The 12,370-nt window shown below is 37.3% G+C and overlaps 1 protein-coding gene across 4 annotated transcripts in view; it reads left to right on the top strand.

Annotated features, from left to right (window-relative positions):
- Positions 1 to 595: 595 nt before the first annotated feature.
- Positions 596 to 12,370, top strand: part of sv (paired box protein shaven) — a 185,126-nt gene continuing 173,351 nt past the window's right edge. For all 4 annotated transcript variants that reach the window (XM_074102567.1, XM_074102571.1, XM_074102568.1 and 1 more), the window contains exon 1: positions 596 to 689. The gene's annotated coding sequence lies outside the window, so the exon portion shown is untranslated. The remainder of the gene's footprint in view (positions 690 to 12,370) is intronic.

The raw sequence follows: 12,370 nt of genomic DNA, 5'->3' as shown, positions 1-12,370 counted from the left end.
TAAAAAAAATATTTGGTTGTTGTAGAGTACGTAGTTTTGTTTTAATTTAGATGGACATGCAATTTGCACGAAATGAGAGAATTACCGTTTTAAAAAAAAAAAATATTTTTTTAAAACTTTTAAGTTTGTTTATTCGAAGAAGCAACGTAAAGCAAAATTCTTGATGTTTGTAGCGTGACAGGCGACGTCAGTTGGGTTCTAGGATGGCGTACACTGATAGCAGTATTTAATTTGTATGAAAAAAAGGAAAATTCAAAGACTCCATTATTTTTAAATGTCGCTGAACTAGTTTTGTTTAGATTGACGAGAACCATCTATGTTTTAATTTTTTGCTCGTATTACAGGCCACACCCTATATAAAACGCTTTTCTCTATGCAATCAATTAAATTAAACATTATAATATTTGTGAATCAAACTAAATCAAACAAAATTAAATTACCTATAACTAAAAAAAACTACCAACTTCATAATTTTCAGCGTCTGACTAAGCCGCCATGTCACTAACACTAGCTAAAGCCTAAATTATACATAAGCCTCCACATAACGCACACACGGTTGCGCAGGAGTTCCACTCAACCGCATTTGAGCCAGAGAGCGCGGCGCGGGCGGACGCGCGGCCATCTTTGTTTGTCAGACTAAACCTGTGTGTGTTTGTGTTGTGAAATTGTGTGTGAATACTTTGTTCTCGGTGAGTTTTTTGATTAGTTTTGCGTAGTTTCTCTGTATTTTTAAACGTGATTTTGTGTTCGTTCTGAAGCCTTTCGTTTTTTTGATAACTTTGGTACAGTTGTTTACTGGAATCAGTGGTAGAGTGTAAGGCAATTTGGAGACTTGGTATTTTAATCTGTGTGTAGGAAAATGGAGCCAGTATTAAAACATTATTGGCCCATTGACAGCGATCTGGATGATATTTGTAAACATAGGCAATTAGGTTTAGAGTAAGTTAGTTTTACAACTAATTTATTCTAAATTTAAAGCCTATATTTATAGAATATAGTCTTCTTATTCTTTTCGTCATCATTGCCAATGTAAACAATAATGTCTGTACTCGTATCAATATTCGTCCCCATATAGTTACCCTTAAAAAACCTATAAAGAAATAAAGTAATAATTTAATTCGAATAATCGTTTATTGGGCCAATTAGTAACCAATATTTTCCAATTACGTCTTAACCCTTGTACTTAAAAAGTATTGAACGGGATTAATATATAATAATTGATATATTTAGCATTATTTTGTGGAATTCCATTTGAATGATTCCTTGCTCCACTGCTACCCTTAGCAATAATTAATACAAATTCGATAGCAAAAAATACCGAATGTTTAATTTGCTTTTGCGTAGTATTTAATTTACTTATCGTTTTCTTGCTCGACCGACTAACTAAACGTAAATGGAACGTCAGTAAGTAGTTAAATGTATTTCGGGTTAGTTCGTTTTTATTATTTTTTGTACATTTTAAATAAAAAATATCCACTTGTCATTTCAAGAGTTTCATAGTATTACCTAAGGTAAATAGAACCACATACCTTTTCGTGCCTATACGAACCTATATTAGTATAATTAAATTTATAAATTTCATGAAATGCCGACGGAAAGTACTCGTAGCACGGTTCAAGTTCTTTAACGTCCCTTATACTTATACAAAAATGTTATAAAAGCGTATGTTTCTGATTTAGTAAAGTAACTAAATATTTAGTAGAGTGAGCTGATAAATAAGACAAGTAACTTTCAGTGTTAACTCAGTTGCCCTAGTATTTTAACTTCTTAAATTACATTGTGTATTCTTATATTTTGTTATAAAAATGTGTTACAAAAGAACAGCGACTGAAATGTTCATCTATTAACTGCGGTAGGTATTAAAAACAAACGACAAGAAATATTAAAAACATATATAAAAACCCACTTTTTTGAGTTGGGGGTTGAAAAAAAGTGTCCAAAAATGTCATGGCATATGTACGCATAAGGAACGGCTTCATTTATATGGATATAGTATCAGTATATCCTGAATAAAAAGCATTCCATACTTAACCGCTGCAGTTAAGTATTATAACAATAGTACCTACATGGTTTATTTCTCAATTCAAGCTCAAATGTAGTTAAAAACTTTAATATTTTAGTATTCTAGAGACTGCCTGGAAGAGATCGCTCTGAAGCTATAATGCCACCTATTGCTTAGCTTAAAAAATTCACGTACCTTTTTTTTCTGTACTGCTTACTATTTCGTGGTGTAAAATATGGTTCTCTATCGTTTGCCCGAATTTCATATGCCATAATGTATCGTTTTCCATAATTTTCATTTGCAATAAAGTAATTTATTTCTGAAATAGTATTTTCTTCAGAGTTGATATTAAAATAATCTAAACTTACCTACTGCATTCTATAAGATGACATTTAAAAAAATCCTGAAAACAGCACGGTTCTATATATTTTATGGCAAACGTTGGTGGCAAGTGAAATTCGGGCAAGTAAAGGTATATGTTAAAATACATGAAAATTTATTGTATTGTATTGTATTTTGTCACAGTTAATAACAATACTTTACAGTTTGATATTTCAATTTGGTGAAACTGACAAGAAGGAAACTGAAGTGTTCAGCTAGTTTTCACGTTGTATATTATTATACTTTATAAGAAATACTTTGTTTTTTTTGTTATACTTTTTAGTAAAACTAAACTCAATTATTATTCATGGCCTGTTTCGCCACTTTGTGATATTTCATATTAGAAGAAAATAAACAGATTTGGCATCACAATATAATAATATCTGCCTTATAAAATACCAGAAACTTATCAAAGAGTGCTGGAAGAGGCCCTTCTCTGTGTAGGCCGAAAATTGTTGTTTATGTGCCCGTTTCAATACTATAATTAATTTGACTTGAACTAACAAACAATCTTCCAAAACAACGAAGAATCTAAAAAAATAAAACATCCTACAAATCGATTTTTACCCACTTCTAATGTCTTGTCTTGAAATTAGAACAACTATGGAACCCCGATGACAATGCAATAATCAGGTACTGCCAACCAAGAGAATTATTAAAAATATATATATGTTTCGCAAAACCCTATTTGATACTACCAATGCTTTCTGAAAAATCGTTATTAACAAGAATGCGCTGCAAGAAATACGGCTGAAATAATTTAAGGTACACGTCCTAGAGTTTGACATACCAATGCCCAATATGTGACACGCTGCCACCACTCCTGCTGCTGCTCCTTTATTGCTAATGAAATAAGAATAATAATAAATATATCTATTAATTAAAGTTGACCCGGGGCTATTGTAGCTGGGGGGATATTGTATCTGAGCCGTCTGATGGCGTCCTTACGACGCCATGTTCGCCATGTTCATGTGTGTTGTGTGAAGACAGTCTTCTGGCGAAACATGGCGTCGTAAGGACGCTATCAGACGGCTCAGATACAATATCCCCCAGCTACAATAACCCCGGGTCACCTAATATAATTTATTAATTATATAAAAATGTCCTCTTTTATAAATATTGCTGTGCCCAACAGAGTCCATGATGATCGCATATATTTTTGTAACATCGTTGCAAACATTACATTGAAGAAGAGCAATAAAGTATTGAGTATAACTTTCATGGTTTTCAGTCATAGTCAAACAAGTCGAGTCTACTCGTGACGATGGCCACTGTAATGTGGTCGAAACATCGAGCTTAATGTTACTCGTGTGTTTTACCGTGATAAGTCCTGTTTGTAGTATTTTGACTAAAAGTATTGGGTATTGAATGAACATGTCAACTACAGGGACAGTACAATGTTTTAGACTATCGCGGTTATTACAAATTTTATGATTTAAATTCGGGTTTGGTTCCGCGTACCTTGATTTTAGAGAAGCTCGATATTTCGTCAGTTGCATGCGCCATGATCACGAGACGACAGATAAAAAATATCGAGCTCCTCTAAAATGAAGGCGGAACAAAACCCGAATTTTAATCATAAAATTACTGGGACAGGTCTAATGTTGGAACGTCTACGTTGTATCAGTTAATGCTGTAGAATTAAAACTAACTTTAAGCCCTATAGTTCTTTAAAACAATAAACTAACTTTACACCTCTGATATAACCTCTAAACAAAAACTTATCTAATCAAGCCCAAGTGTGGGAATCATTGTGCTGGGTCTAGGTTAGACGGCTTGTTCCCACGTTGTTATGCGCGTACGTCTGTTTATGTCATTTTATGTTGGGAATAAATATATGTTGATATTTTGTTTTTGATGTTTGTTTAGTTGATGTTCGGTTGAAATAGTGAAAACAGAAATTTTCTGTCGGGCCTCAGGAGGTCACGTCAAATGCATACTCGAAAAGTCATATTAGTGAAAATTTCCGGTGGAAAATCTTTGCCGATGTTTAAAAAAAACAAACATTTGACATCTAATAAGCCATTAGGGGATTTACTGTCATTTGGTGCAAATGGAAAATGGACAACTCGAAATTATACGTCAAAGCAGAATGACAATTTGAAATTCATCAAAAAGGATTTTTTTCCATCCCGAATATCGTCGAAAATGGAATCTTGTCCTATGGTACATTATAACGTTTTAAACTTTCGTGATTCTCACTCATAGTCAAAATACCAACGGCTCGACGTTTCGGCAACGTTACAGTCGCCGTGGTCACGAGTAGACCAGTCGAGCAGTCTACTCGTGACCACGGCGACTGTAACGTTGCCGAAACGTCGAGGTAAATATTACTTGTGTAAAAATAGCGTGATAAGTCCCGTATAAAATATGGTATTTTGATTATGGTAAATTGTCAAATTTGATGTTTGCTGGAAAAAAAATGACCACCTGTATTTACGTACACTCAGAAATGTGCCGAATTGTAAATATGTTGCACCCGAAATCATTTGTTTTGGACTTACATATTAAGTTAGGACTTGATTTAGACAACATTCGCTTATTGCTTATTTAGTTTTGCTCCTGATTTATAATTGTCAATATTCCATTTGGGTTTAATTCATTTACGACAAAAGTACATTTGGTTCTAAATATTTCTCTACATTTTGGTCCAAATTCAAAATGGTTTATTCAAGTGGTCAATTTTCCATTGACACCGAAAGACAGTACATCATATAGGGTTCCAACTCTTCCAATGTATCTCTTTCTGAAGTTCCTACAGTATATTGTGTAAGTTGTGCCGGGTGGCATTCTCATTTCTTTGTCTTTTATTTTTCCCCTTTCAAGGATAATATTTTACATTTTATCAAGGCTATATCTATAGTTCGGATTATCTATGTTTTTATTATAGGTATGTTTTCAAAAAATCCAACCTAGTTAAGTTGACAGAAGTGTGATGTTAACTACATAAAAATATAGCGTACCTACCTACGTTATATAAGTATGTAAATTGTATTAATTAGAATTTTATATATTTTTTGTAAACAAGAAAGGCATAATTTTCCATCACTACCTTAATTTGGCATTTCTAGATTTTTTTTATACAATAACGACAAAATGAACGGGTTATTGGGATGGGAACATTGTCTTCTGAAAGACAAAGTTGTATTTTAAGAAATTAACTAATATTTTCTTTGTCAACTCTGTCTAAAACACAGAGCAGTGTAAAGTTCCGAAATGTTAAACATTCACTTAGCAGCAGCAACGGCAAAAAGAAATTACATAAAACGTTACACGTGCAAGCCGCCAATTTCACTTCGACGCTGGACTATAGAAGAGACAGTTTTATTTTAGTTTTTACATAAACATTTCTTTACTATGACACTATATTTCAATATTGAACTGAAGGAACAGGCTTTCTTAACCATTTTGTGTTAAGAAACATTTATAATGTAATCTAGATTTCAAGGTATGAGAAGTTTTAGTAATGACCTTTATTTGACTTTGTTAAGTTTTGATATAAAAGACATCAACGCGTTTCATTAAATTCAAATTGTTTTTTTGCTCATTGGAAGCTTATTATTTTCAGTATTATAGAAAAACTGTTCTCTAGATTTTTGTAATGATTTTTTTCTTTGTGAAATCGGAATTACTTCCAATGAATAAAAAAAAGTTGGCAATTTTAGAAGCTTAGTATTCCAAACCAACTGTAGTACTATTTCTAATGTATTCATAACCTAACATTTCTTCAATCAGTAGCAATGACAGCGACACCTTTCGATTGCTTTTTGTCGAACGAAAAAAGGAGACAAAAAATCACAATGGCGGCGGCACTTTCTAAAACGCCGCGCGCAGGCTCCAGGGATTTAGCGAAGCCGATTATAGATCGACGGAAGCGTTTAGGAAATCTGAGCTATTATAAACTAATAAGTGGTTTCATTACATTTTCCAATTGTTATTACTTAAATTTACGTATGCAGTAATCTAATTAGTAAAGAGCATGTTTTGTAATCAATCCGTCTAAATTCAATTTCATTTATTTCAATTTTATCATGGGTTACTGTAATTGAACACTTCTGTAAATGTTTTTCAATTTTTGTTATTAAATTTGTCAAACTTTTCTATGCTTCGGTTGATGTTCAAAGTGTATTATGTCATCGACGTACAACTACATTTTGAACCAATTAAACAATCACAAATTCAGTCACACTAACCCAACTATTTTCTAAAATATTCCAGATGTTAAGGGTTTATTTCATCACTCATTGATAAAAAAATATGACAGATAAATGTGATGCCGTCTCTGTTTATTCAGACAAAACAAACAGAGACGGCATCACAAATACCTGTCACTCAAAATATATCAATGGTTGGTGAAACCGGCCATAAGTATTTTGAGGGAGACATTGAAGAAAGGAGGGGAAGAGGTAGGCAAAGATGAAAACAAACAATATTAAAGAGAACGTTAATATTAAAATAACTGTCTGTCCATCTCTTACCTCTTCACACGTACTAAACTAAATCCATTTGGATGAAATTTGGTGTCGAGATAGTTTGAGACTCTAAGATGGACATAGGTAGGATAGTTACAAAAAGTTGAAAAATTCCCGACGGGACGGATAACAATAAATGAATTCTTCGCAATCGAAGTCGCAAGCAATAACTACCTAGTAACACATAAACTCACAAACATAATCCTTTTACAGAAAGTAACTAGATACTTATTTGAACATATTTTTATAATATATTATACATACCTACAATACATAAAATGAGAATACAATAAGCAAAATACGTACCCATCCTCCTCAAGGTTTCTCAGAACGACCCCATGAAGGGAAATTGATTGATCTCGGTAACTGACGGTAACCTATATCTTCTGTCCACTTTTACCTCTGAACCACATAACAAGGGTCACGGCCCCGTAAATGAAAACTAACGCGACCAAGTGTCAAGGTTTACGAATCAATTCACCTTCCATCGCTCCCTGTCAATGAACGCTAACAGAACTACCGGAACAAAACCAGCAATACACATCACCTCCACGCTCCACAGCCCAACTTTCATGCCTCGAAACATTTGAATCGGAACCTATGACGCGTCGTCTCGCCAATGCTTGGGCACCATTGCGTACCGCTCAATGAACACACGGAACAACTGGCTCGGAGCCATCAATGTACGTGACCTATAGCACGCTTGACAGATTAGCAAAAACATCTCTGGGTACAGCTGATGCCAGCAGTGCATAACTGGAACTCCCTCACTGACCATACTATAACGTGTGTTTATTAGTTTAATTCGAGGATTGTTTGATTCCGTTATCGTTGAGATTATTTGTTTACATTTGTACTCGTACCAAAGATTCAAATAAACCAAGGGGCTGTTTCACCACCCATTGATTTATTTGTCGGATAAATGTGGTGTCGTCTCAGTCTATTCGAACAAAACAAACAGAGACGGCATCACATATTTATCCGTCAGTTAAATTTAATCAATGGATGGTGAAACAGGGGGAAAATCTTATAAATAAAATGTGAATGTGTTTGACTTAAAGAAAGAAAGAAAGACAGAAAATACATTTATTTAAAGCCATAAAACAAACATAGAACAAATAAAGACATGCATGACGCTAAATAGGTCCCCACTCAGCATAATGCCACGGCAAGCCGTGGTGATGATTTTCAGTGAGGACCTTAACTAAAAACAAACTTAAAAAAAAATGTATGGCAACACCGACCGACCTAACGGTTTCACCAGAAATTTGCAAGGACGTATTGCAAGGAATGTGTTTTTCCTGAACCAATAGAAACGCTTCGTTTAACTCGCCTCGCATAGCACATCGTTGGTGCAAACGGAGCCTAAAGGACGAAGTACTCGTAGTAGAGACATTAAAGCTACTGGCAATGCAACTAACGTGAATAATCCAAGTCCTCTAGCTTCATCAATCAGAAACACGCGTCACACCATCTACACGTCAAACCACCCGAGTTCACCCCGTCACTTGCGTCACGTTTAACCAAGCGTCAGTTTTCGGTCGTAAGGCCCCTGTCACACATGCTCGTTCGTATACCTTTACTTGCCCGAATTTCATTTGCCCGAATTTCACTTGCCATACCAACGTTTGCCATAAAATATATAAAACCGTGCTGTTTTCAGGATTATTTTAAATGTCATCATATAGAATGCAGTAGGTTAGGTTACTTTAATATCAACCCTGAAGAAATTACTATTTCAGAAATAAATTACTTTATGGCAAATGAAAATTCTAGAAAACGATACATTCGGGCATATGAAATTCGGACATGCTACTATCGAGCATGCTTTTTAGTGGCATGCTCTCTAATAGCAGGCCCTGCTAATTCTATATTGCTCTCGTGTCTAACATTTTTTAATGCGCAAGTGGTCTCCACGTGGTTTCTGGAATTTTACTATCAAGTTGCAAAAACTACAATTACCGTACAACGTCCCTCTCAAAGAGAGTTTACCTTGACACTGGCGAAATTGTCCTATTAATTAGGACAGAAAAGCCATATTTTAAAAGAGAAGAAGATGCTATTTTTCAGTATGCTAGTTGATGCGGGGGTGGAAGGGGGAAGGTAATAAGCAAGCGTGAACGAGTTTGCTTAATCAGTGCATGCTAGTATTGGTAGTGCCACGAGAGTACCTAATTTTTTCTTTATTTAAGGAATATCGAATGTGCGTGGTATAGAGCTAGGAATATCGACTATCGAACTAATCGATATGCTGTATTGTTTCTCAGGCACATCGTGATATTCCTGGCCAACTTTTAGGCATATCAATATATATTTGCAGGTGGTAGGACCTTGTGCAAGGTCCGCCCGGATTGCTACCACCATCTTGCTCGCTAATCCTGCCGTGAAGCAGCAGTGCTTGCACTGTTGTGTTTCGGCGTGGAGAGTAAGACAGCCGGTGAAATTACTGGCACTTGAGGTATCCCATCTTAGGCCTCTAGGTTGGCAACGCATCTGCAATACCCCTGGTGTTGTAGATGTTTGTGGGCGGTGGTGATCTCTTACCATTAGGAGACCCACTCGTTTGCCATCCAGTCGAATAAAAAATATATTATATTATCATGAAATGGCGCCACTTCATGATATGCCTAGGAATTTCGTGATCTCGCGGATTTTACGATTGGCCGCCGACATACACATCATTGTTGGTCACGCAGAGCTGCCGAGTGCACCTGACCATCACGTTGGCCCAATGCACTCGCGTCACGTTAAGCCGAGCGTCATTTTTCGGTTGCATGGTCGTAATCATCGTGCGAATCAAACAAAGTCCTGCCGCTCCAGTGGAGCATGTACCACGTGCTGCCTCTGGTGTAGAACGGTACAGGTAGTGCCACGAGAGTTGAAGTGAAGGATTACATTAAGAACAGATTGCATATATGATTTTGATGAAACAGTGTGCCTCAGGTGCCAGTAATTTCACCGGCTAACTTACTCTCCACGCCGAAACACAACAGTGCAAGTACTGCTGCTCCACGGCAGGATTAGCGAGCATCTTCTTTAAGTGCGTCTCTAACTAAGGTTGACTTTTAGCTGCTGGAACTTTTTTCTGTCCCGAAAACGCTCGCGACCTTTATGATAGCTACGATTATGCAACGAATGCCTGTTCATGCTGCACCTCCACTCTGTGAGCACACACAAATCACAGAAACCCAATTATAATCCACACTACCCTGACGCGGTTCGAATTCAAGCAGAGCTCATCCTCAGAGCAACACAACCGTTCACAATGCTACCAGATGTTGGATTTTTATATGGAACTTCTGCAAAGTAACGCCTAATTCAATAAGGTACCAGAAATGTAGATATCCATAGCGGATGAATAAATTAGCAGGTGAGATTCAGTGAAAGGTCATGGGCGAAATGGGCTGCATATATTTGTTGAAAAAAAAATTGAGTTAATTATTCCATCGTGTAGCTTTAGACATTCTGTGTGTTGCATCCTGTGACGTGCCATCGGCTGCGTTCGCCTGTCGTCGTATTCGATTGGAGTCTTTTGCCTGTCGTCGCGACGGGCGGCACTATTCCTTAGCGACGGTGCGGGGGGGAGCCGATCCTACCGGACGCGATCGGCGTTCGCGTCCTTTTGTATTCTTTCCGATCCTATGCGATGCAAGCCGTTAGGTGGAAAACGTTCGGCTATCGCTGCATCTTTGTATTCTTTCCCGATCCGATGCGATGAACGGTGGAGCAGACGAGTCCTCGAATGGAGACCACGGACGGGAAAACGTAGTGTAGGGCGTCCCGAGGCACGGTGGACGGATGACCTTAAGAGGATCGCTGGCGGCGGATGGATGCGAGCCGTTTGCTGTAAATCATGCCTAATACGTCATCGTGCGCATGCGCGTTGATAGTGTTCCATTGACGCGCCGGCGCAGTCATCGGGCGAATCAAACACGCCGCGTCCTGCGCGCGCAGTCGTCACGGTGACAGTGAACTATTAACTATGTGGTTGTTAACGCTTTAATAACTAAAACCGCTTTTAAATCTTGAGAGAATCCGTTTCATTCCAGTCGTCGTTGCTAAGTTAGTGAGTGGTACGTTATTGTCGTATTTGTCGTCATTAGATGTACAATCAGCCAAATAAGGGGTCTATCAATTTTTAAACAAGTTCCTATCAAATTAATATAAAATAAATAAATATCATGGGGCAGAGCTCTCAAGCAGAGGGTCGTGGGTTCAAAGCCCGGCTCGCACCTCTGAGTTTAACGAAATTCATGTGCGGAATTACATTTGAAATTTGCGGTGAAGGAAAACATCGTGAGGAAACATGCACAAACTGCGAAGCGATTCAATGGTGCGTGTGAAGTTCCCAATCCGCACTGGGCCCGCGTGTGAACTATGGCCCAAGCCCTCTTGTTTTGAGACGAGGCCTGTGCCCAGCAGTGGGACGTATATAGGCTGGGATGATGATGGTGATGGGGCACTTGACACCAATTGATCTAGTCCCAAACTAAGCAAAGCTTGTACTATGGATACTAGGCAACGGATAAACATACTTATATAGACAAATACATACTTAAATACATATTAAACATCCAAGACCCGAGAACAAACAGACGCAAAAAGAGGTCTGTGGCACCGTAGCTCTTAAACGGGTGGACCGATTTGAATACGGTTTTTTTTAAAGCAGGTTTTCTAGCGATGGTTCTTAGATATGTTTCATCAAAATCGGTTCAACCGTTGAGATATTGAAGTTTGAAGTGCCAAAATCAAGGGTTTTCCAACTTTTTGTAGGTTAGGTTAAGTTATTAACTAATTAATGCCCTTGTTCTATAAGCATGCGTATTTTGCGCGTATAGACATAACGGATACCGAAGTATGCCAACGTTTTAAATGGAAAAATACAATAATATTGCTTCCGCGTTGATTGGCCAGGCTCAGACGTTGGCGGAAATAGTTGCCTGCCTTCTGGTCGTCAGTCGTTTTTACCAGCTAGGCTATATTCTATAAAGTGCAAAATTCGAACTGCGTATCTTGCCGACTCGCTAACGCTAATATTATTTAATACGAGAATGAGAGGGACGGTATGATATGAACTCCGATGTTCGAATTTCGTAGTAGCCCAGACGCGAAGGTCTCTTTTGCGAGTCCCTTCGCGCCTGGACCTCATGGGCCTAGAGTTTCTACCCCAAACAGTCCAAATACGTAAAATAAGCACTGCTTACCTGTCACCTGGGAACTATGCCGTCGACTGTACCCCTAGTGTTTCGCAAATACTGTCATTAATATTTATTTTATACTTGTTTTATTTTGTGTACTTATAATATGTAATTTGCGAATTAGCGAATAAACGTTTCTATTTCTATTTTTTTATTTTTAGTGTAAGTTTTCTGTTACAAAATACGTCTCGATCTCGTTCGCGTTAAAATCTCAATTTATATGGAAACACGAACACGCCTCTAGTGGAACGTTTGCGATGTTCGTGTTTACATACAAATTGAGAACGCGATCGAGACGTATTTTGTAACCGAAAACT

Source organism: Choristoneura fumiferana, chromosome 19 (assembly GCF_025370935.1).
Source record: "Choristoneura fumiferana chromosome 19, NRCan_CFum_1, whole genome shotgun sequence".
Classification (NCBI taxonomy): Eukaryota; Metazoa; Arthropoda; class Insecta; order Lepidoptera; family Tortricidae; genus Choristoneura; species Choristoneura fumiferana.
Note: the sequence above shows the minus strand (reverse complement) of the source record. Positions and strands in the feature narration are given on the sequence as shown.